This window comes from Pan paniscus, chromosome 4 (genome assembly GCF_029289425.2).
Source record: "Pan paniscus chromosome 4, NHGRI_mPanPan1-v2.0_pri, whole genome shotgun sequence".
NCBI classification, from domain to species: Eukaryota; Metazoa; Chordata; class Mammalia; order Primates; family Hominidae; genus Pan; species Pan paniscus.
This window is the reverse complement of record NC_073253.2, coordinates 42547025-42568934: the sequence shown is the minus strand read 5'-3', so window position 1 is coordinate 42568934 and position 21910 is coordinate 42547025. Positions and strand designations below refer to the sequence as shown.

Below are 21910 nucleotides of genomic sequence, written 5' to 3'. Positions count from 1 at the left end.
TAGGCAGAAAATCAATAAGGACATAGTTGAACTCAGTGACCCATCAATCAACTGGATATAATTGACAAAAACCTGCACACAGATGTTTATAGTAGCTTTATTCACAGTTACCAAAACTTGGAAAAAAACAAGATGTCCTTCAGTAGATGAATAGATAAAGTGTGGTATATCCAAACAATAGAATATTATTCAGCACTAAAAAGAAATGACTGTCAAGCCATAAAAAGACATAGAGGAAACCTAAATGCTTATTACTAAGTGAAAGAAGCCAACCTGAAAAAGCTACGTGCTGTGCGTAGCTATGTGCTGTGCTGTGTGTCACATACTACAGTATATGACATTCTGGAAAAAGCAAAACTACAGAGACAGTGAAAAGATGCGTGGTTGCCAGGGGAGAGAGGAATGAATAGGCTGAGGATTCGCAGGGCAGTGAAACAACTCTGTGCAGTACTATAATGGTGCATACATGTCATTATACATTTGTGTAAATCCATGGAAGGTATAACACCAAGAGTAAAGCCTAATGTAAACCACAGACTTTGGGTGATAATAATGTGTTAATGTGGGTTCATCAGTTGTAACAAATGCACCACTCTGGTGAAGGAAGTAGATAATGGGGAAGGGCACCCATGCATGGGGACAAGAGAGCATGTGGAAAATCTCTGTACCTTCTGCTCGATTTTGCTGTGAACCTAAAACTGCTCTAAAAAATAAAGTCTATCAAAAGAAAGGAAGGAAGGAAGAGAAAGACGAAGGAAGGGAGGAGGGAGGGAAGGAAAGAGGGAAGGAGAAGCCGATCAATTGTCAGATGGTTTCACTGTAGAATTCTACCAAAAATTTAACACCAATTTTACACAATCTCTTCCAGAAAACAGAAAACTACAGACTAGCATCTTTCATGAACTCAGCCACAAAATCCTCTAAGATATTAGGAAATCAAACCCCACAATGTGTAAAAAGAATTATACACCATGACCAAGAAGGATTTAGTCCAGCTATGCAAGAGCTTTTGATATGCAAGAAGTAGAGTTTTTGTTTTTGTTTTTTTGAAACAGGATCTCACCCTGTCACCAGGCTGGAGTGCAGTGGTGTGATCATGGCTCACTGAAGCACCGTGTCCGATTAATTTTTAATTTTTTTAGAGATGGGGGGTCTTGCTATGTTGTCAAGGTGGTCTCGAATTCCTGGGCTCAAGTGATCCTCCCTCCTCAGTCTCTCAGAGTGCTGGTATTACAGGCATGAGCCACCCTGCTAGCCTAAGAAGTAGAGATTTTGATAAGGCATTACAGAAGCCTCACTCTTTGTTCTAGGAAAGCCTACCAGAAAGCATCTTTGGGTATGCAAGTCACAGGCCATAATGAAAAAAGAAATAGTTAAGAGAGTACCTCTCAAGGAAAAAAGAATGCTCAAGCTGAGACAAGAAAATGTTATCTATGTTATAGGACGAGCTCATTTTCTGCAAACACCATTTCCTTTGGAGGCATGTTTCCTTTTGGATTGTGGTTTTAGACTAACTGTGCCTAAACGCTACTATTGGTCCTTGCGCATTTTTGGTGGATAGTTAATCAAAGATATAAAGGACCTGTTTTCATGAAACACCTTGCGATGGTCTGGGCATAGGTGGTGCAGCTTCAGGGCCCTGGCAATGACGTAGGACCCAAAAGTTAGAGAAAGGGCTGATTTCCCTGTGAGAAATCAGCTGCACTGGATCCAGCATCCCTTTGGCTCCTAGGGGATTTGTAGCTTCAGGGAAAAAAGTATATTCCAGAAAAAAAAAATGGAGGCTGCAGACATGGACTCAGGGAAGCTGGAACATGAGAGAGAACACAGCAGTCCCATGTGATGATTGCTCCTAACAGGCTGGACTGTGGGCATGCATGAAGCCAGGGGCCCTTTGGAGAATCACAGAACTTTCTGTGGGAATTTTGCCAGAAGTGTGAGCTACAGGAACTTTGAGTTACTAAAGTTAAAACCAAAAACTTAAGATTTTACCCCATCCCCGTGAGTCCTTCCAATGGGCATCTCGTTTTTTCCCTTCTCACTACCACTGGTGGTCTCTCCAGCAGAGGAGGAAGAAAAATCACTTACCATTAAATTAATCTCTACAGAGATGCATGCTGATCTCCCATCAGGTCAGCCTTTGAGAATGTTATTATCAAACAAAATACCTCTCATCCCTGTCTGATAAGATTTGCATTTGGATTACTCCACAGTTAAAAGGCTTTCAAGAAAAATAACAGATATAATTTAATGTGGTAGCCAGCCTCCAGATGGCTCCCTAATGACTCTTGCCTCCTGGTGCTCATTACCTTCCTTGTATAGTTCCCTCCTACAGTGTAACAGGGTTGGTCTGTGCAACCAACAGAATCCAATGGAAGTGACAATGTGCGACTATCAAGGCTATGTCATTTAAAACATTCTACCCCCTCCTTGTTTTCTCTTTGATCATTCATGCTGGGGAAACCAGCTACCATGTCATGAGAATACCAAAACAGCCCCATGGAGATATCCAAGTGGTGAGGAACTGAGGACTCCTCCAACTGCCAGCACCAACTTGGCTAACCCTATGAGTGAGCCCGTTTGGAAATGGATCTTCCCGCCCCAGTAAAGCCTTTTGAAGACTACAGCCCTGATCAACATCATAACTGCCAAGTGATGGATTAGCAAATCTCATGGCAGACCCTGAGCCAGAACTATGCAGCTAAGCTATTCCTGAGTTAATGACCCTCAGAAACTTTGTGAAAAATAAATTACTGTTCTTGTTGCAAGTTTTAGGATGATTTGTTAAGCAGCAATATTTAACCTATATACCTAATTTATATCTACATGAATAAGACAACAAAGTAATCCTCCCAAATGAAGAAAAAGACTTCCCCCACAACACATTTTATCTTCTACCTTTAGTCAACTAAAGCAAATTTCTGGCACTTTTCAAATTGAGTCACATTTTTGTCTCCACTTAGAGACAACTGTGTTCAAAAATATAAAGTCTGGGTCCAAAACACCCACCATAGTACCATACAGGCAGCTAGCTAGGCTGCAAGGACTGCTAAATTAATTTAACAAAGCAGAACAAAAATTAGTCTAAATAGTATCTATGGGTAAACAACATCATTATATTCAATTATCTGACTCAGAAGAATAGCCAAAAAATCTGACAGTAATTTGATTTTAAAAGAGAACTATGATAAAATGCTATTATTAAAGAAAAACTAAGTGGTATATTTTCTAAAGCAAAATATCCACAGAAACAAACACATTCAAAATATGCTATTGAAACTCCAAGGAAAATGCTGGCCTTCACATAAGGTGAAGAGCTTAAATAAATCTCAGAGGACTAACTGCAATGTTAGAGGCAAATTAGGATGTGATAAGTAGTGCAAAAAGAAATCACCAGAACCCGAGATAACTACCCAAGTTTTGGAGGATCTCAAAGATGAGATCATGTGTTGTCATCATGTGTGGTTTTGTATTATACGCTTCATGTGTCTGTCTCTTAACCTAAATGGTAGCTTTTAGAAAGTACGGACTCAGTACCTAGCTGAATTTACTGCTCATAGTAAGTGCTCTAGTCTGAGTTCTCTAGAAAAAAAAAAAAAAAATGAGTGTGAGGCAAGGCTTATGGACAAGCGTAATCCCAGGGCAGCAAGAGAAAAGGAAAAGATAATTGAAGCAGCAGAATATGGGAAGCAAATGTAAGGTAATGCATTGATCACACTGGCTACTATTCCAAAACAAGCATTGCTTGACTCCCACTTGGCCATGCAGGACCTGTCTGGGCAGGCTATATGGAAAAATCATAACTCAGAACAGTCCACTACAGGGAGAAGTAGGGAGGGAATTTTTCTGCTAGCTCCATCCTGATTCCTATTTCCCCCTAATCAAAATTTGCTCTATGAGGAGTGGATTCCTCTGAACACCCAGGCGGTGGCCACTTCGGCAGCCACTAGCAGCTAGTCTTCTATGTAGGACTTCATAGAAATCTAGTAATGGTAAGATAGGCCAGAGATTCTGAGTGTTAGCCTCAGGTAAGAGAAATGCATGGGCCCACGTAGAGCTCTTCACCACAGTAGCTATGGCAAAGCCATAAAAACACAAGGCTTTAGAAGTCAAGTAAGACTGAAAGACCGCATTTGATATAGCCATTGTTGGTAGATATCTGTGGCTAGACCCTTCTTGTAGTCTGAACGACAAACAGGAAAATAACAGGTACCCAGTATAGCTTCAAATTTCAGTTTTATCCAACTTATTACATAAATCTAGCTTATCTAGTCAGCTTCAGCCAGCATTTACCCCATACCAGCAGGGCATCATTGTCTTCGAGATACAGCTGAGAGACAAAAAAATGTATTGTCAGTCTTCTATCAAAATTGATCTTTCTAGGAACAACCATCAGGTTTTGGTCAAATTGCTCTTCTCAAATCTTCCCAATGTTTCAGGCTGGTTTCAGAATCCAAAAAATCCAGCCATATCCTGAGTAGCAGCCCAGGTTGATTCATTTTTAGTACATGCATTTAGTACATTTAGTACATGCAAATTTTTAGTACATGAATTGGAAATACTAGTAAAGGTATATTTTGTGCATAAAATTTGAAATAATTCAAATTCCCTATTTTTTAAAAGAAATTGCATAAGTTTGAAGCTTGTAAATGGTATTTATATTATTGCCATTTATTGGATCTACTTTAAATGGTAAACAAGCAAACCTACTGTCATTTTTCAGAATGAGTCATGAATTATGTGAGATACTTTAAAACATATACTCACAATGCATCTTCCTGGAATTTTGCTAGCATTAATATCATTTTACAGATGAAGAAACTGAGTCATATGGTTGAATTTTGGGTCTCAAAGCCAAAGTGTTCAAACTCCAAGTCTTTTCCATTATATTACATCCATGGTTTCATTCCTATCAACTTGGTGTTATGATCACATGTAATAAGCAAACTTGATCTTCACACATCACATTAATAAAAACATTGGCTGAGCCTGCAATATTCTACCCAATTTGTTCCTTTAAGTTGATTTTAAGCTAGTAATAGATATTCTTTTTATAGTATGGGTCAACTACACATCCATTTATCTACTCTAAATGTCAGCAAGACATTTATCTCCAAGTTCACCATTTATCTCCAAGAAAGTAATAATGGCAATAACCATAAGAATACTAATATTTTTCATTTTTTGAGTACCTGGTACTGCCTTGGAGTCTTCACATATATTATTTCATTTAATTCTCATAACAGCCATGTAAGGCTGTACTATCATCATTTTCATTTTATAGATAGGAAAGCTGAGGCTCAGAGACATTAAATAATTTGGCCCAAATCACATAGCTAGCAAGACTATACTTAGTTCTGGACTCAGATTTTTTACCATTGGCCCAAAGTACGTTATGTTTGCATAGTACATTATATTTGCAAAGTACGTTAGAACTAAAAACAAAAATGTTTGTACATGTGCATTAACTCATTTAATATTTATCACAACTCATTTTATCATTATCACAGCTCATTTTACAGATAAGGAAACAGAGGGTCAAGGAGTTTAGATGTCTTTTCCAAGTCAAAAGATATATTTTCTTATAGCTAATGAATGTCAGAGATGGGAGTCAAAGCTCTAGACTCCTTGGTCAGGGTTCTTTGTATGCACTGTTTCTCATTAGAGACTATCAAATGCTTGGTTGAAATCAAGACTATCTGTATTCAACTCATTATTTGCTAATCTATCATCCTAGAAACACCATCTAAAAATTAGTATCCACAAATCCTATTAAATAAAATATCACTTACAACAGTTATGTTCACAAGTTCCTGCCCTCTGAATTAATGAGCAACTTCTATCTTCATGGTTGTAACTGTAGATTTATGCTGCGGCCCCAGGCAAATTTCAGAGAAAAGAGCGATATCTGAGAAAATGATAAGATCCTTACAGTAATACTGAAAACAGGAGTATGGCAATAAGGGTCCTCAAAATAGCTGACATCTTAAAGGGAAACTAACAAGAGTGTTAGAGAAGGGAAGATAGGACCAGGAGGCTAGAGATGAACAAAAACAAAACACCACATAATGAAGGCACCTTGACACACTGATAGAAATACAAAGAAAGTTCTCTTGAAAAGTTTCTGATACTTTATTAAAATAATGGTTTATTTAGTAGGATTGGGTTTGGCCATATATAACAGAAAGACCCAAAGTAACAGTGGAAATAAGATGAAAGTTTATACCTCTTTCACATAACAGAAGGCCAGAAATTGGTAGTTCAATGCTAGTGTTAAGGCTTCATGGTGTTAGAGGCCCAGGATCTTTCTACATTATTGTTTGCCATTTATGGCTTCTATTCCTGATGTCACCTCATGTTCCAGAATAGCTGCTGGAGCTCCAGGCATTAGGTATACATTCCAGGCAATGGGAAAAAAGAAGGGGGAAAGAAGGGTCTACTCTCTCCTTTTAAAAGAGATTTTCCCAAAATAACTCACAGCACTTGCATTTTTATCTTTTTGAGCAGATAATCCACCCACACCTAGTTGCAAGGAAGGCTTAAGTCCATTATTTGGGTGTATTGCCGCCATATAAATGCAAGATTCTGTTCGTAAGGAGGAGAGAGAATGGATATTTGAATGTACAACCACCAGGCTCTGCCACAAATGGGTAAAGGGTAAATATAACAATAATGAGATATAATAATTTACTTGAGATACCTCCTCAAAGACATCCACATCAGGATATTCCAATACCATAAGTAGGTATCATAATACATTTTAGATTTATAAAATTTTTAATGTAAAATCAATTTAGGAACTTTTGTAGTAAGAATAATGGGAATAGATTGGCTGTGAAGCAAAAAATGAGAAAGCTAAGTTTTGTATACCAAAATCATAATATTCCTCTAATCTGGTGGTTGGCTTTTGTCCTCAGGCTGTGTAGCTGGACACACATGATAAGAAACCATTTACATTTACTGTCATCTTCATTCCCAAATTGTTACACTACAGATTTCTTAAATTGAACTTGTAGCAGCCTGCTTTTCTACTTAACTATATTCATATTTCAAGCAAGCACAGCTCAAATTTCAAGGGAAAACTATCAAAAGTGACATTTAACTCCTATACATTCAAAATACTGCATAGAAACTAACCATTCACCTCTTTCTAAAATCATATGGAAATACGTGATTAAAGCGAAGGAAATTTTGAAAAATTAAGACATATGATGCATTCCTATGCAAAAATAATTGTTTTTCTAAATAAATATAACTTTTTTTTTTTTTTGCAGAGATCCAGGGGTCTCACTATGTTGCCCAGGCTGGTCTTGAAATCCTGGCCTCAAGTGATCCTCCGGCCTTAAATGATAATAAAATAACTAACTTAATGATAACAAACAATTAACACTTATTAAATGATGATTATGTACCAAGAGGAGTGCTGAGTACTTTATTTATTCAGTAATAAACTGTAACAGCTTCAGTGTATTGTCTTAAAATTTTATGCCTTAGGCTCTGTCTTTCATTTATCCTTTTCACAAACATTTGTCAAACACTTACTAAGGTGCCTAGCCCTATACTAAAAGATAAGGATGCAGATATAAAGGAAAGAGACTATTCTAAGAAAGCTCATAGTACTTTAAAAAAAAAACTGGAAAAGGGGAAAAATAAAATGAGTATATTCTAAATCCTGCATGTACTGGCTCTGGACTAGACCATCTTGGTTTAAAATCTGGCTCTATGAGTGTCCCTCTGTAGGACTTGAAGCAAATCACATAATTTCTCTAGGTTTCAGTGTCCTCTGCTGAAAAATAGAGATTACCAAATTACTGAATGAGATAATCCATGTAAAGCACTTAACTTAGTGTTTGGCACAATGTAAGTACTCAATAAGAGTCTGTTGTAATTATTATTTGCTTGTGTAAATGATAGCATCCGGGGACTAAAGGAACACTAGAAAAGACACTGAACTCAGACATGAAGCTGAGGAGACGTTAGAAGGAATGATAGCTAAGTGGAGTATTGAAGGATGTGCAAGTCAGCTATTCCCCCCAAGTTCTCCTGCTTTCCAAAGGCAACCTTCTCTTCAATGCCCAAATGACAATAGCCTGACCTACATCCCTGTAAAAGCAGAAAGTCACATCTTTCATTTGGTTACTTTCTCAAGTATAGCAGTGAAAACCTGAGGAATGATGGCAAGTTCTGCAAATTCTTGGGATCCCCCAGACAGATGCTGTTTCTGGATTATTGGGCTACTCCATGCACAGCATCTCCGCTCAGACCTAACCCCCTGCCCTAGACTCTTTCTGCCTCCCCAGTGTCATGTAGACCCCAAGTATGGACATAGATCCTTTCATTAATGCCCCCAAGGCACATCTAGGAAGGGGCTATCCCTTTAAATAAGGCTTCACTAAAAGATTTGAAAGAATAGAATACCCCTAGAAGGCAACCTATAGCATGACTAAAGGTGGTTACTTTGAAAGCCACAGACCAAACACAAGTTGACTCTCTCTACCCGACTCCCACAGGTTTTTTTTCTAATAGGAGTGGGAGTCAGCTGCACCCCCATCCACAGAAATCTTCAGACACTACCATATACCAGAGGACAATCTCAATTCCCTCTTTGCTCCCAAGAAACAAGGATTGATTGCCTTCACTCCATTGTCCAAGACCCTTTTCTTTTTCACCTCAGGATGGCAGGAATATGAGAACCCAGTTCCTTCAGGGTGAGGCTGCCCTCATCTCAAAGACACACCCGGGACAATCACTAGAGTGAGTCGTTAAACATTTTTCCAAATCAGGGCTGTTCCTTCTTAAATAGCTTCTGTGTAGGACACCAATGGTCCAGTTCATCTAGCTTCAAGCCGCTCTATATCTTTATCACAGAATTCTATTTGCCTTGAGGGGAAAGGAAGTCCAGACCTGCATGATCTTCCTGCCATGGTTCCCAACCTTGAAACGATGCTGCTTGAACAAAAAGACATGTAATTCCACTAACACAATAATTTTCATGTAAAGGATAGTCTAAATCCAGATTTAGGATTTTTTTTCATTAACTTGCTAATACACTACATTTATATTATTAAACAAACACTTAATATCTTACTCTAAAACTTTTGCATTTGAGATTATTACTTTACATCTTGGACTTCCCCCAAAAAACTGGATAGGTGTTTGCTCTACAAATACATTACTAAAATAATTCACTCAACTTGTCCACACTAAAACAAAGGGAAGTTTCACCCCAAAGACAAATGCTTACCTGTTAAGTGTCTCATTTTCTGAGTTCTGCTCTCAACTAGATTATGTGTTAGGATTCTTGCTGCTTTTCCACAAGTGTATGCTTCAGTAGTTTAGAATGGAAATAGCCCAGAGCGTTTTAAAAGCAATATGGAACTGTCTTGATAAAAGGCATTTTAGCATTCTACCATTGAACACAACAATAGCCCTTGGCCAGGAACTCTTTGAGGAATGTTAGACATATAAAGTAAAGCCCTGTGGTGGTTAATTTTAGGTGCCAACCTGACTGGATTAGGGAATATCTAGAGAACTGGTAATGGATCATTTCTTGGTGTGTCTGTGAGGGTGATTCTGGAGGAGACTGGTGTGTGAGTCAGTAGACTGACCAGTGAAGATCTGCCCTCAATGTGAGCTGGCACCACCCAATTGGCTGGGGATCCAGATAGAACAAAAATAAATTTCCTCTCTTCTAGAGCTGGGATACATTCTTCTCCTGTCCTTGGATATCAGAACTCCAGGCTCTCTGGCTTTTAAACTTCAGGGCTTATACCAGTGGCCCCCCAGGTTCTCAGGCCTTCAGCTTCAGACTGAGAGTTAAACAGCAGCCTCCCTGGTTCTGAGGGCTTCGGACTTAGACTGAGACATGCTACAGGTATCCTGGGGTCTCTAGCTTGCAGATGGCCTGTTGTGGGGCTTCTCAGCCTCCATAATCATGTAAGCCAATTCCCCTACTAAATCCCCTCTCATATGGCTGTATCTAAATCTATCTATTGATTTATCTTGCTTTCTTTCTATCTACTTAAGAACTCTTGACAAATGCAAAGTCCCTGTCTAGAGACCAAGGAAAACCACTTTTTGGATAGTCAATAACTAGCTGGCATTCAAATACATACCCCAAAAGATGTTCATTAACATTACTCAAGTAATGATTTAAAACTCAGTGACTCATTATCTTCCCAGTATTATGCTACAAGTGTTTGAGATCAATGAAAAGTACCCACACTAAAAACAGATCACTTTCTTCAAAGACTCAAAAGTGTTACAATTTATCAAGACACAGCTTGACAAAAGAGTCACGGGTAAGAACAGAAGTTTGTACAGCAGAAGTGTGTGAACTTTCAAGGATAAATTATAAATGGCATTGCAGATTCCACATTAGTCTTTTGTAATCCAAAGATCCAGACACCATGTTGAGAGGACACTCAAGCAGCCTCATGGAGTGGCCCATGTGGCCAGAAATTAAGACTCTTAGCCAACAGCCAGAACCAACTTACCAACCATATGAGTGAGATACCTTGAAATTGAATGTTCCACCCTCAGTCATGTGTCCAGATGATGTAGCCACAGCTGACATCTGACTGCAAACTCATAAGAGACCCTTGAGCCAGAACACCCAATCAGATTACTCCAAAATTCCTCACCAATAGTAACTGTTAGAGAGAATAAATGACTGTCGTAGTTTCAAAAAAAACACAAAAAAAAGAACAGAACAGAGGTTTGAAAAGAGGAAGTTTCTTGTTCAAGTAGGTAAGTAGCTTGTTCTACTTACTAGCTTTGTGATCTTTAGCCAATATATTTAGCTTCACTGTGCCTCTTTTTTCTCATCTGTAAAATAGGGCCAGGGGTACACACATCACTAGGTTAATGAAGATAGTGTTTGTCAAGGATCAGCAACAAAGCCTGGTACACAGTAGGCAGTCAACAATTACTATATCATATTGATTCTAAAATGCACACTTATTTTCACATTTTAACATCTCTGAAATTGAAATGGATCTTATATTGTGTTATGGTTTAATGACAGTTTTTTTCTCTTTCTTAATGTGCATAAAATAACAGTACATCTTATAGTCCATGGCATCTTAAGTTGATGAAATGCAGTAATTTCTTCTCTCTCTTACTACTGTATCCAAGAATGTATTTTACTTCCTCACAAACCTGACAAGTAACACAAAAAATAAAAGGAGCACTATAACAAGGGGTGCCTTACAACCATTTAGAATAATCGAGAACTATTTTTTCCCATTTCACCTGACTATTTCACTTTTAGAGCTGTGATAAGAACAACTGAGATTTTTGTGAAATAACAGGATTGTTTAAAAGGGCTCTTTTTGCCTTTTTCACAGACGGGCCTTATTTAAATTTAAAAAAAAAACTAACTAATTTCGACCAGGCGCGGTGGCTTACGCCTGTAATCCCAGCACTTTGGGAGGCTGAGGTGGGTGGATCACCTGAGGTCAGGAGTTCAAGACCAGACTGGTCAACATGGTGAAACTCCGTCTCTACTAAGAATACTGGCATGCACCTGTAGTCCCAGCTATTCAGGAAGCTGAAGCATGAGAACTGGAGTTGCAGTAAGCCAAGATCACGCCATTGCACTCCAACCTGGGCAACAAGAGCGAAACTCCATCTCCAAAAAAGCAAAAAGCAAAAAACCTAATTTCTAACTCTATGTGTCAGGGTTCTCCAGAGAAACGGAACTAGAGAGGAGATAGATATATAGATAGAGAGAGAAATAGATTTATTATTAGGAATTGGCTTACATTATGATGGAGGCTAAAAAGTACCGTGATCCACCATCTGCAATCTGGAGGCCCAGGAAAGTTGATAGTGTAGCTCCAGTTAGAGCCTGAAGGCCTGAGAACCAGGGTGTAAATCCTCATCCAAAGGCTGGAGAAGGTGAGATGCAATGTCCCAGCCCAAGCAGGTGGGCAGCAAGAAAAAAGGTGAATTCTTCCTTCCTCCTTCTCTTGTTCTCTTCAAGCCTTCAACAGATTGGATGATGCCCACCCATATTGGAGAGGGCCATCTACTTTAATGAGTCCACGAATTTGAATGCTAATCTCATCCAGAAACATCTAGAAAGACACAACAGAAATCATATTTAGTCTAGGCACCCTGTGGCCAGTCAAGTGGACACACACAATTAATCATCTTACTCCAGATAACATAATTCTATGAGAGAAAATAAATTATCCTTATTTTAAAATGTTCCATTTATCCTATACTTGTTGGTTCTGCCAAATCATCTAGTATTTTTAGGCATGTTAAGTTATTTTGGCCCAAGTCCTGGTTTTAGAAATGATTCATATGATTCACCTGTAATCCTAGCATTTTGGGAGGCCAAGGTGCAAGGATTGTTTGAGCCCAGGAGTTCAAGACCAGCCTGCAACATAGCAAGTCCCGATCTCTTAAAAATACATATATATATATATCCATCACCTTCCATAGTTACCTGGCCAGGGGCAATGGCTCACACCTGTATTCCCAGTGCTTTGGGAAGCCAAGGTGGGCAGATCACTTGAGGTCAGGAGTTCAAGAACAACATGGTGAAAACTTGTTTCTATAAAACTACAAAAATTAGCTGGGTGTGGTGGCACATGCCTGTAATCACAACTACTCTGGAGGCTGAGACAGGAGAATCGCTTGAATCCAGGAGGCAGAGGTTGCAGTGAGCCAAGATCACGCCACTGCACTCCAGCGTGGGCAACAGAACAAGACTTCATCACACAAAAAAGAAAAAGAAATGATTCATATGAGAACAGCCATGAATGAATGCTCACAAACACACCTAGGTCACCTGTCCCCTTCTTCCTGGGATGCCCTTTCTCTTTGTCTCCCTGTCTAGCTTTTGCCTCTCAATCTATTCTCTTTGCCTCTCTATCTATCTCTTTGGCTGTCTATCTACCAAGAGCCAGCTACTGAAACAAGACACTATAGAACCTTAGAAACATTTCCTGATATGCCCAATTCAAAGTCAACTTCTTCTCAACTACTTCATTACTATATGAATAAAATAAGAGAACCCAAGGAATCACAAATGAAAATGTATACTGACTAAGAAATTAGACCTTCCCTGAAACTTGATCAGTCTTGCCTTGTCACCATTCCTAGAAAACAATGAGTTCTTGATAAGTGTTGAATGAATCTTTACCTTGCTTCTCACTATCATTCTAGTTTTTCTAATATCTCCCAGGTATTTATAGCATTTTCCTTTGTTTACTTGAGCAAGCAACAGCAGACTCTTCAATCTCCAGGTCATATTTACTCTTGCTGTGCCCATCAGAAGCCCAATGCCTACCTCCATCCTCCTTTTCCCTCCTCACCCCCAGATTCTACAACTTCAGGTTGTGAAAGATACCTAGTTTGCTAATGACCCTGACCAACTTTATATATCTTCTTGACACACTATAATAACTATAAAAAATAGAATACTAAACCAAAAATTTAATTTTAAAAAAACTATGGGAGAGAGAGAGAGAATAGAGTAGGGGCAGAGGCAAAAGTTGCACTACTCTGAATATATTTCATTTTGTATATTTGACTTTGAGGACACATAAATATTTTACATAATTATAAAACAAAATTAAATTTAAAAATTAAATTCTATAAAACAAAAACAAAATTTTAAAAATAGATCACACAAATTATTTCCAATGACTTTATAACACAATAATTTGGTTGTTTAATCCTAGTAGGATTAAACCTAAAGACAAAAAGTACTATATAAATAACAATAAATTGGGCCAGTGCAGTGACTCACACCTGTAATCCCAGGGCTCTAGAAGCCTGAGGTAGGAGGGTCATTTACGCCCAGGAGTTCAAGACTAGCCTGGGCAACATAGTGAGGCCCTGCCTGTACAAATAATTTTTAAATTAGCTGGGTGTAAAGGAGTGCTCCTGTAGTCCCAGCTATTCTGGGCTCAAGATTACAGTAATCATGCCATTGCATTCCAGCCTGGGTGTCAAAGTGAGACCTTGTTCTCTAAAAATAAAATAAAATAATTATAAATTGTCTGCACTAAACACATCGTTGGTATAGTGTTGATACAGTTATTTTTGGGGGTTATGTTCTGTGGGACAAAGCAAATGAATAATTATGTTGGTGTCCTTGAGAAGCAACCAATTTCTTCATGGAGAAAGAAGATACAGATGACATAAGATTGATAATGTTAAACAAAAACCCTGTGATCCTGAGTTTGAATTAGAAGTATCAGTATGAATTCATCATTTATTTTATTTTTTAAAACTCCTGGCTCTGTCTACTGGAAACACCTACAAACTTGACTGTAGTTTGAAAACATCATTTCCACTAAAAAACACAGGATACATTGGAGAAATAGCTGTTTCCAAACCTGGGACAGAAAATGTGCCAGATGAAGCTGGAATATCAGACTATACCAAAAAGCAAGGAAACTATAAAAGACTAGTGTGAGCCTGTCAAAGGACTCAAGAGCCAAGCAATTCTCTCACTGGCCAAAGATGAGACAATGTGGGCATTAGTAGGGATTAAAACACATCAAATAAATTTAAACTCATGAATTCATAATTATTCTTTTAAAAACTCATTGGTCACATATGGAGGATGCTGGAGAAGCAATTCACTATTTTGAAAACTGATAAATAAAGAGAAAGAATCAAGCATAAGCATAAGTCTTATTTTTTTATGCATACTATACTTCAGACCATAATAACCATATTTTATACAGAGAGGTTTATCTTTATAGAAATAGCCCAGCTAATAAATAATGATACAATTTAAATATAATCCTTTTGTAAACCCTCATGAAATAATGGATCTGAAAAAAGATTTAATGGCTGCTAACATCACAAAAAAGCGACATTATTGTGTCTGGATAGAAGTACACAAGACCATCTATGAAGTAGCCACACACCAAATAATCAAAGAGAAATCTCTTAAGCCTACAAAAATACAAGGAACAAGTTACAGAAATACAAAGAACAGCAGAATGTGTTAAACAATCACCTAGAGGTGTGTCTTTGCCCATTCAGGCTGCTCTAAAAAATATACAATAAACTGAATGGCTTATAAAAAACAGAAATTTATTTCTCAAATTCTGGAGGCTAAGAACTCCAAGATCAAGGCTTTGATGTCTAGCAAGGGCCCACTTATAGTTCATGGACAACCATATTTTTACCATGTCCCCACACGGTGGAAGGAACACAAGGTCTCTCTTGGATCTCTTTGATGAAGGGCACTAATGCCATTCATGAGGGCTCCACCCTCATGACCTAATTACCTCCCAAAAACCTCATCTCCTAATACCATTCCCTTAGAGACTGGAATTTCAGCATATGAGTTTTGCAGGGACACAAACATTCAGACCACAGCAGGATGCAAGAAGCGGAATCCATACCATGATTCATTCTACAGGACAAAATGAGCCAGTTTCTTCAACAAAGAAATTACAAAGGAAAAAAGAGGAGATGGGGCAAATATATATATATATATATATATATATATACACATATACACACACACACACACACACACACACACACATACATCTGGGTTTGTTCGTGTTGTTTTTTTTTTTTTTGAGACAGGGTTTTCTTTTTTGTTTTTTGTTTTGTTTTTTGTTTTTCAGACAGAGTTTTACTCCTGTCACCCAAGCTGGATTGCAGTTGTGCAATCTCAGCTCACTGCAACCTCCACCTCACAGGCTCAAGCAATCCTCCTGTCTTAGCCTGCCAAGTTGCTGGGACCACAGGCACACGCCACCGTGCCCAACTAATTTTTTTATGTACTTTTTTGTAGAGACAGGGTTTCTCTATTTTGCCTAGGCTAGTCTCGAACTTCTGAGCTCAAGTGATCTGGCCACCTCGACCTCCCAAAGTGCCAGGATTACAGGCATTAGCCATGGCACCCAGCCAACAATTATATATTAAAAGAGACTTAAGAAGCATACCAACTAATAGCAGTATGCAGTGTGTGTTTAGATCATGGTTCAAACAAACTCTGAAAAAAAATTGAGATAATTAGAGAAATTTAACTAATAACTATTTTATAGTATTAAGAATCATTCATTTTTTTAGGTGAAATAATAGTACTTAATCTTTTAAAGATATTATTAAAATATTTGCTGATAAAATGATAGGATGTTCGGGATTTGTTTCAAAATAACCCAGGACTGAGGGAAGGGAATGGAGACGTAGATAAAATTCAGTCAAGAAATCACTGAAGCTGAATTAACGGGTACCTAAAGCGGGGTTCATTATACTATCTATTCACTCTACTTTTGAATATGTTTGAAATTTTCCATAACAAAAAGTTTTCAAAACTTGTTTTAAAACACGTTTCCATTAAATTTTTTACAGTATCATTGTAAAAAAAAAAAAGTACAATATATCTCACACCTACAGTGAATGAATCATGTAGAATATTCAAGAAGTACTAAAGATAACATGCTGGCATGTAAGTAAACTTGTCAAGTTTCCTCAAGGTGGTCAGATACTGTTTGCTCCAACACACCGATCTTCACGTAACACCACTTCTGGAAGATTCTCAGTCACCTATAATACTGAATATGTTGTTGAACATCTCGGAAACAATTGTACTCAATCCCCTGGGTCCCCTGGCAATGCTAAGGCTTTTCCTGAGCATCTGTGGCTCTGTGTCTGGGCCCCTGATTTTAGACTTACTGGTGCCAGTAAGTCTCAATGACTGAAGTCCCTCACATTTGAGGCTACAAAAATTTCTTGTACAAAGAAGATAAACACCCCTGGCTCCTCTTGTGCAGTATTCTGCTCATCTTTCAAGGTCTTAAGTACACAAAAAGATTATATTTAACTGACTAAGGCTGCTGGACCTGGACATGGGACCAGGATGGCAGCAGGGAGAGTGACAGCAGCCGCAAGAGCAGCAGTGGCTGCAGCCAAGGGAGAAAGAAGGGATTCTGCGTGTAGGCATCACTGGGACCCATAGAGGGAGATGGGCTTGGCCATCAGTCCCTGGAGCCTAACCTTGTGGTGTCTGTACAAATATTAATTCTGGCCTGAGGCCAAGATAGGTACTGCCAGGACACAGGCAGTAAACTCTCAGTAGATTATTACAAAATAAAACTGCACACACGGACATTGCGAGAAAGCATATCAGGGAGTCATTAAAATTCTCTAAAGAGTTTAGAATCTTACATTTTGAAAATAGCCTCAACATTACAAAGCTGCTTAGAAAGAGAAATAGGCTTGGAAATGGAAAAGAAATTTAAAGATCGTGGCTTAAAAATATAAAACAAATTTAAAGATGGTGGCATTTGATAGAAAAATACACTAGTTTCATATGAAGCTTCAAATGAGCAAACTATTAATGAGTAAAACAATTTCACATTTATTTATTTATTTTTGAGACAGGCTTTTGCTGTGTTGCCCAGGCTGGAGAGCAGTGGCTAGTCACAGACATGATCATGGCACACTATAGCTTTGAACTCCTGGACTTAAGGGATTCTGCCTTCAACTCCTGGATTCAAGGGATCCTTCTGCCTCAGGCTCCGAAGGAGCTAGGACTGCAGGTAGGTGCCATCATGGCAGCTGAGACCATGTTTAAATTAGTTTTTTCCTTATAATTGAAGATACATTGGTAGACTGCATAAACCATCATTTTGAATTTTATACAAATCAAGAAGCCACATTTAATTTCTTGTACAGCCTCTACAAGTTATAGGAAATGTCAAAGGAAACATTAAGAAACCATTGTATAAATTTACATTTAAAATTAAATTTAGTCTTATACAAAACTAATTTGTATAAAGAATTAAATATTTTTAGAAAAATTGCTCCAAGAGAATCATCAGCTCTACATATGCTAAAATTTTTATTTCAAAACAATTTATCAGGCTGACCTGAGAGTAGTGAGTTATCTCAATTGATTATTCAGTCAGTTACAGATCAAACTCTTTGTTCTACTCTTTCCGCCTTCTCACTACTATACTTAACTAGTCTTAAAATATAGTAGCAATAATAATCTATCAGAAATGTATCCCAAATGTAACAGGCTACAAAATACTCTTAACAGCTCCAATAACAATTGCATCAGCAGTAAGATCCTCATCAAAATTTAAAATTATCAAAAATTATTTGCAATCTGACATTTTCCAAGAGAAACTAATGTCACTTTCAATTGCATCAATTGAAAATAAAATTTCTAAAAGTTTAAATTTTGATGATCCATTAAATGAGTTTGTGGAAAAGCAAGCCTGAAAAATCTTAACATTAATCAAGATATGACATTAATAAAGTAGTATTATATATTGTATAATATTATAATGCCAGAAAATTTTTTGTACTTTTTAAGTTAATTGTTGCTCATATATCACTATTACCTCTATAGCATTTTATAAATAATACAAATTTTAAAGGAAAATCTTTATTTATAACACTTTTAATGACACTTTTTTCCTGCTCTTTAAATGAGGGCTCTGCATTTTCATTTTAAAGCAATTTTTGAACTCTTACATGAGAGAATAGAACAGTTATAACTCTTATAAATGTTAAACTAATTCTTGCAATCCCAGCATTATAGAAGGTTCTAATTGGGCAGGGTAGTGGCCAGGAGGGGAACCTTTAAAGATCAATAATTCCATTATATAGATAGCAAAACTAAGGCACCAACCTGTAATTGTTTCAAGGTCACACGTGATTCAGAGACAGACTTGGGACTAAATCTCAAGACTCTCAATTCTACCTGGTATAAATTCTACCACCTATTCTTGCTCATTCTGTCAGTGTTCTAGGAAATTACAAAGACTGAAGCTGTTTTAAAAATAATTTATTATTGGGTGTTGTAAAAGCTGAGAATCCAAACAGGATTGCCAAACAACCTAGATATCTACAGCATCATGCCTTCATCACCAAAAGAAATAAGGCATGTTCAAAGGAGCTGGAGCAATGGGAAGAAACACAGATATTGGCCAAGCCACCTCCAGAAGCAGAGAGGGAAGAAATATTCTTCCTTTCTCCCTTCCAGCCTTTCATCTTTCACCACATATTCCCATTAGCAGAAATGAGCTGGAAGCCAGCTGACAGAAGAGCCTGGCAAACTCCACCGGCAGGAGTCAGCCTTCCGTGACAGAACAGAGAAAGGGTGAGGAATGAATCGAAGGCAACCAGCAAATGACTGACACATGGAATAAGCCAGGGATAGCCTCAGGTGTGAGTGCTACCTGAAAATCTAAAAAGTGCTGGTAGCCAGATATTAAGATAATGAAAGCCCTTGGCACAGTGCATGGCATATGGTGAGTAGCAGTTACAAAATCATCATCATCCTTACTATTACTCTTAGTAGTATTAAACAGGAAGAGGTTAAAAAAATGATAAAAGAATCAGGGGAATTGGTCAGAAGATGATGAGACGAGCACTCAACATCAAAAATATTGACAAGACAAAGCTGAATGCGTTGCTTCCTATAATCAGGGAGGGCTATGCCAGTCAGGCACAGCAGACAGCCTTATATCAGATTTTTCTTTAGGGGAAGCATGAAGTGCTAGGAATTGACAGACTTTCAGGGGTATGAGTGGTTGGACATCATCTGCGGCAGCTCAGTTACTCAGGTGAGACTGCTGCTGATTAGCTGGCACTGAGAGGGGTGTTTATTGGAGTGAATCTTTCCCCGTGAGCTGACTCAAGCGAGAGGGGCTCACTGATGCAGGTTATTCTTGACCAACTGAATGGGTTTAAAACTGGTTCTTGTGGATATTTTGTTTCCATTGCTACAGAAAAAAAAAAACAGTCTTTTTCTATGTTTGTAGGAACCTCTTTATTTTTAGTCCCTCCTACTGGTGCTTGTTCAATCAAAGCTGCAGGAGAAAACTTCAAGTGTTGTGCAGCTCTTTACCACTGTTGGAGATTTTCCTTGAAGGTGAAGTTTCATCTGTGGATATTTGATTTTCAGTTTTACGTGTCTATCAAAATAATTGTATTCTGGTTTTTCTCTTTGAATCATTTGTTGAATCATTTGTCAGGATGGTGACTGCACACAAGCATTTAAGATTCTGGAACATAGACATTGAACACCAGTGAGATAAGTATAACTGGAAAGGCCCGGGAGATATTTCAGAACCATGACCCCAAATTTCCCAGACCTGATCATAAAAACAAGTCTCAAAGATTTTCCAAGTTTATTTTAGATAGCCAGGTTGCCTTTTCTTTTAGCTTTGAGGTAGATTATTCCAATTCACTGGAAGTGTTTAGGTATAATACACAATGTTAGCAATCGTAAAGAATCTTCCCTGGTTGGCCAAAATAAAATCCAAGACAATTCTATTATTTATAACTACTTGGTTTAAGGAATTTAAACTGGTTTGTTGTGTTTGCTGTGCCTCACAGTTTGGGACGTAGTATTTACTATGTCAACCAAAGTAATTTTTTTATGAAAGCTTCTAGTAGCTTCACTCCTGTGGATAGAATCATTATTCTCAGAATTCTCTCTCCATAAAGGGTTTTATGTACTCTTTGAAATGATACATAATTCATTCGGGATGTTGGGGAATTTAGTTGGGGAGCTAAATTGTATCAGTTATCGTTTGCTCTATAACAAATGATTCCAAATTTAGAAGCTTGAAAACAAGAAAATTATGTCATATAGTTCCTGAGGGTTTATAAGTTTTGGAGCATCTTATCTGAGTGGTTCTGGATTAGTGTCTCTTACAAAGTTGCAGCCAGGATGTCAGCTAAGGCTGCCGTTCTCTGAAGGCTGGAATAGAGTATAGGATCCACATACTTCCGAGAAGGCTCACTCACCTGGCTGTGGACTTGAGGCCTCAGTTTCTCATGGGCGGTTGGCAAGATTTCTCAATTCCTTGCCACATGGGCCTTTCCACAGAGCTGCTGCCAACATGGCAGCTAAGTTTCCCTAGAGTGAATTGTATGATAGAGAATAAGGCAGAAAGTACATTGTCTTTTATTACCTAACATTGGAAGTGACATATCATCACTGTTGCCATAGAGGTCACATATATCAACCTCAGCACGGTGTGGGAGAGGTACAGTGTACAAGTGCATGAACACCAAGAAGCGAAAATCATTAGGTACTATCTTAGAGACTGACTACCATAGAAATTACACTGTTGGAATGGCCTAACTAATAATTCAACAGAACAATTAATCTTGGTCCTATATTGGCACTAAAGAGTCTCATTGTTTTATAGAAAAAAATTAACAAAAAGATATACAAGAGATAATTCAACATTGATGGAACTCCAGATATACTGTTTCTGAGTACTGTTGACAAATAGTTGTTGTCTGTATTTTGTAATTTCCCTGGTGCAAGGACATTTTATTTCATTTATATATTGCATGCAGAGTATTGTTTGTTTGGCTTTTTCTGTTTTTTTGTTGTTGTTGTTTTCCTTCTCATTATGCTTCTTGGACAAAGAGTATTGCTATTGGAAAGTCAGAGTAACATACCTTAACATCATTTATTTAAATGGCTGAGCTAAAAATAGCTTGGAATAGCTGAATTATAGAGTTATGATGATAATTATCTAGATCAAGGATCAGCAAACTTTCTCTGTAAAAAACTGGATATTAAATATTTTTGGCTTTGTGAGCCATATATTGTTTTTTGGTCACAACTCAGCTCTGCTGTTGTAGCACAAGAGCAGCCATAGGCAACATGTTAAAAAAATGGCTGTGGCTGTGTTCCAAAAAAATTTTATTTACAAAAACAGGTGGCAGGCCAGATTAGGTCTGTAAGCCATAGTTTGTCAACTCTGGTCTAGACATAGTAACTCATTATCACTAGTAAAGTGAATATGATAAGCTAAGTCAGAAGTAGAATACTTTAAGGCAATAAAGGAGAATAGTATTACCACAAACATAGTATATAAGAATATGCAATAGAGAGTGTAATATATAGAAGAATCTTCTTCCAACGATCTTGAGCCAAAATTAT

At 37.8% G+C, this 21910-nt stretch overlaps 1 long non-coding RNA gene across 1 annotated transcript in view; it reads right to left on the bottom strand.

Annotated features, from left to right (window-relative positions):
* LOC103784764 (uncharacterized) overlaps window positions 1-20878 on the bottom strand; it is a 202299-nt gene extending 181421 nt beyond the window's left edge. The window contains exons 1-4 of the long non-coding RNA XR_010112119.1: window positions 20758-20878; window positions 11766-12080; window positions 10772-10827; window positions 5793-5908 (exon numbers count right to left, since the gene is read on the bottom strand). This is a non-coding gene — a long non-coding RNA (uncharacterized LOC103784764). The remainder of the gene's footprint in view (window positions 1-5792; window positions 5909-10771; window positions 10828-11765; window positions 12081-20757) is intronic.
* Window positions 20879-21910: the final 1032 nt, after the last annotated feature.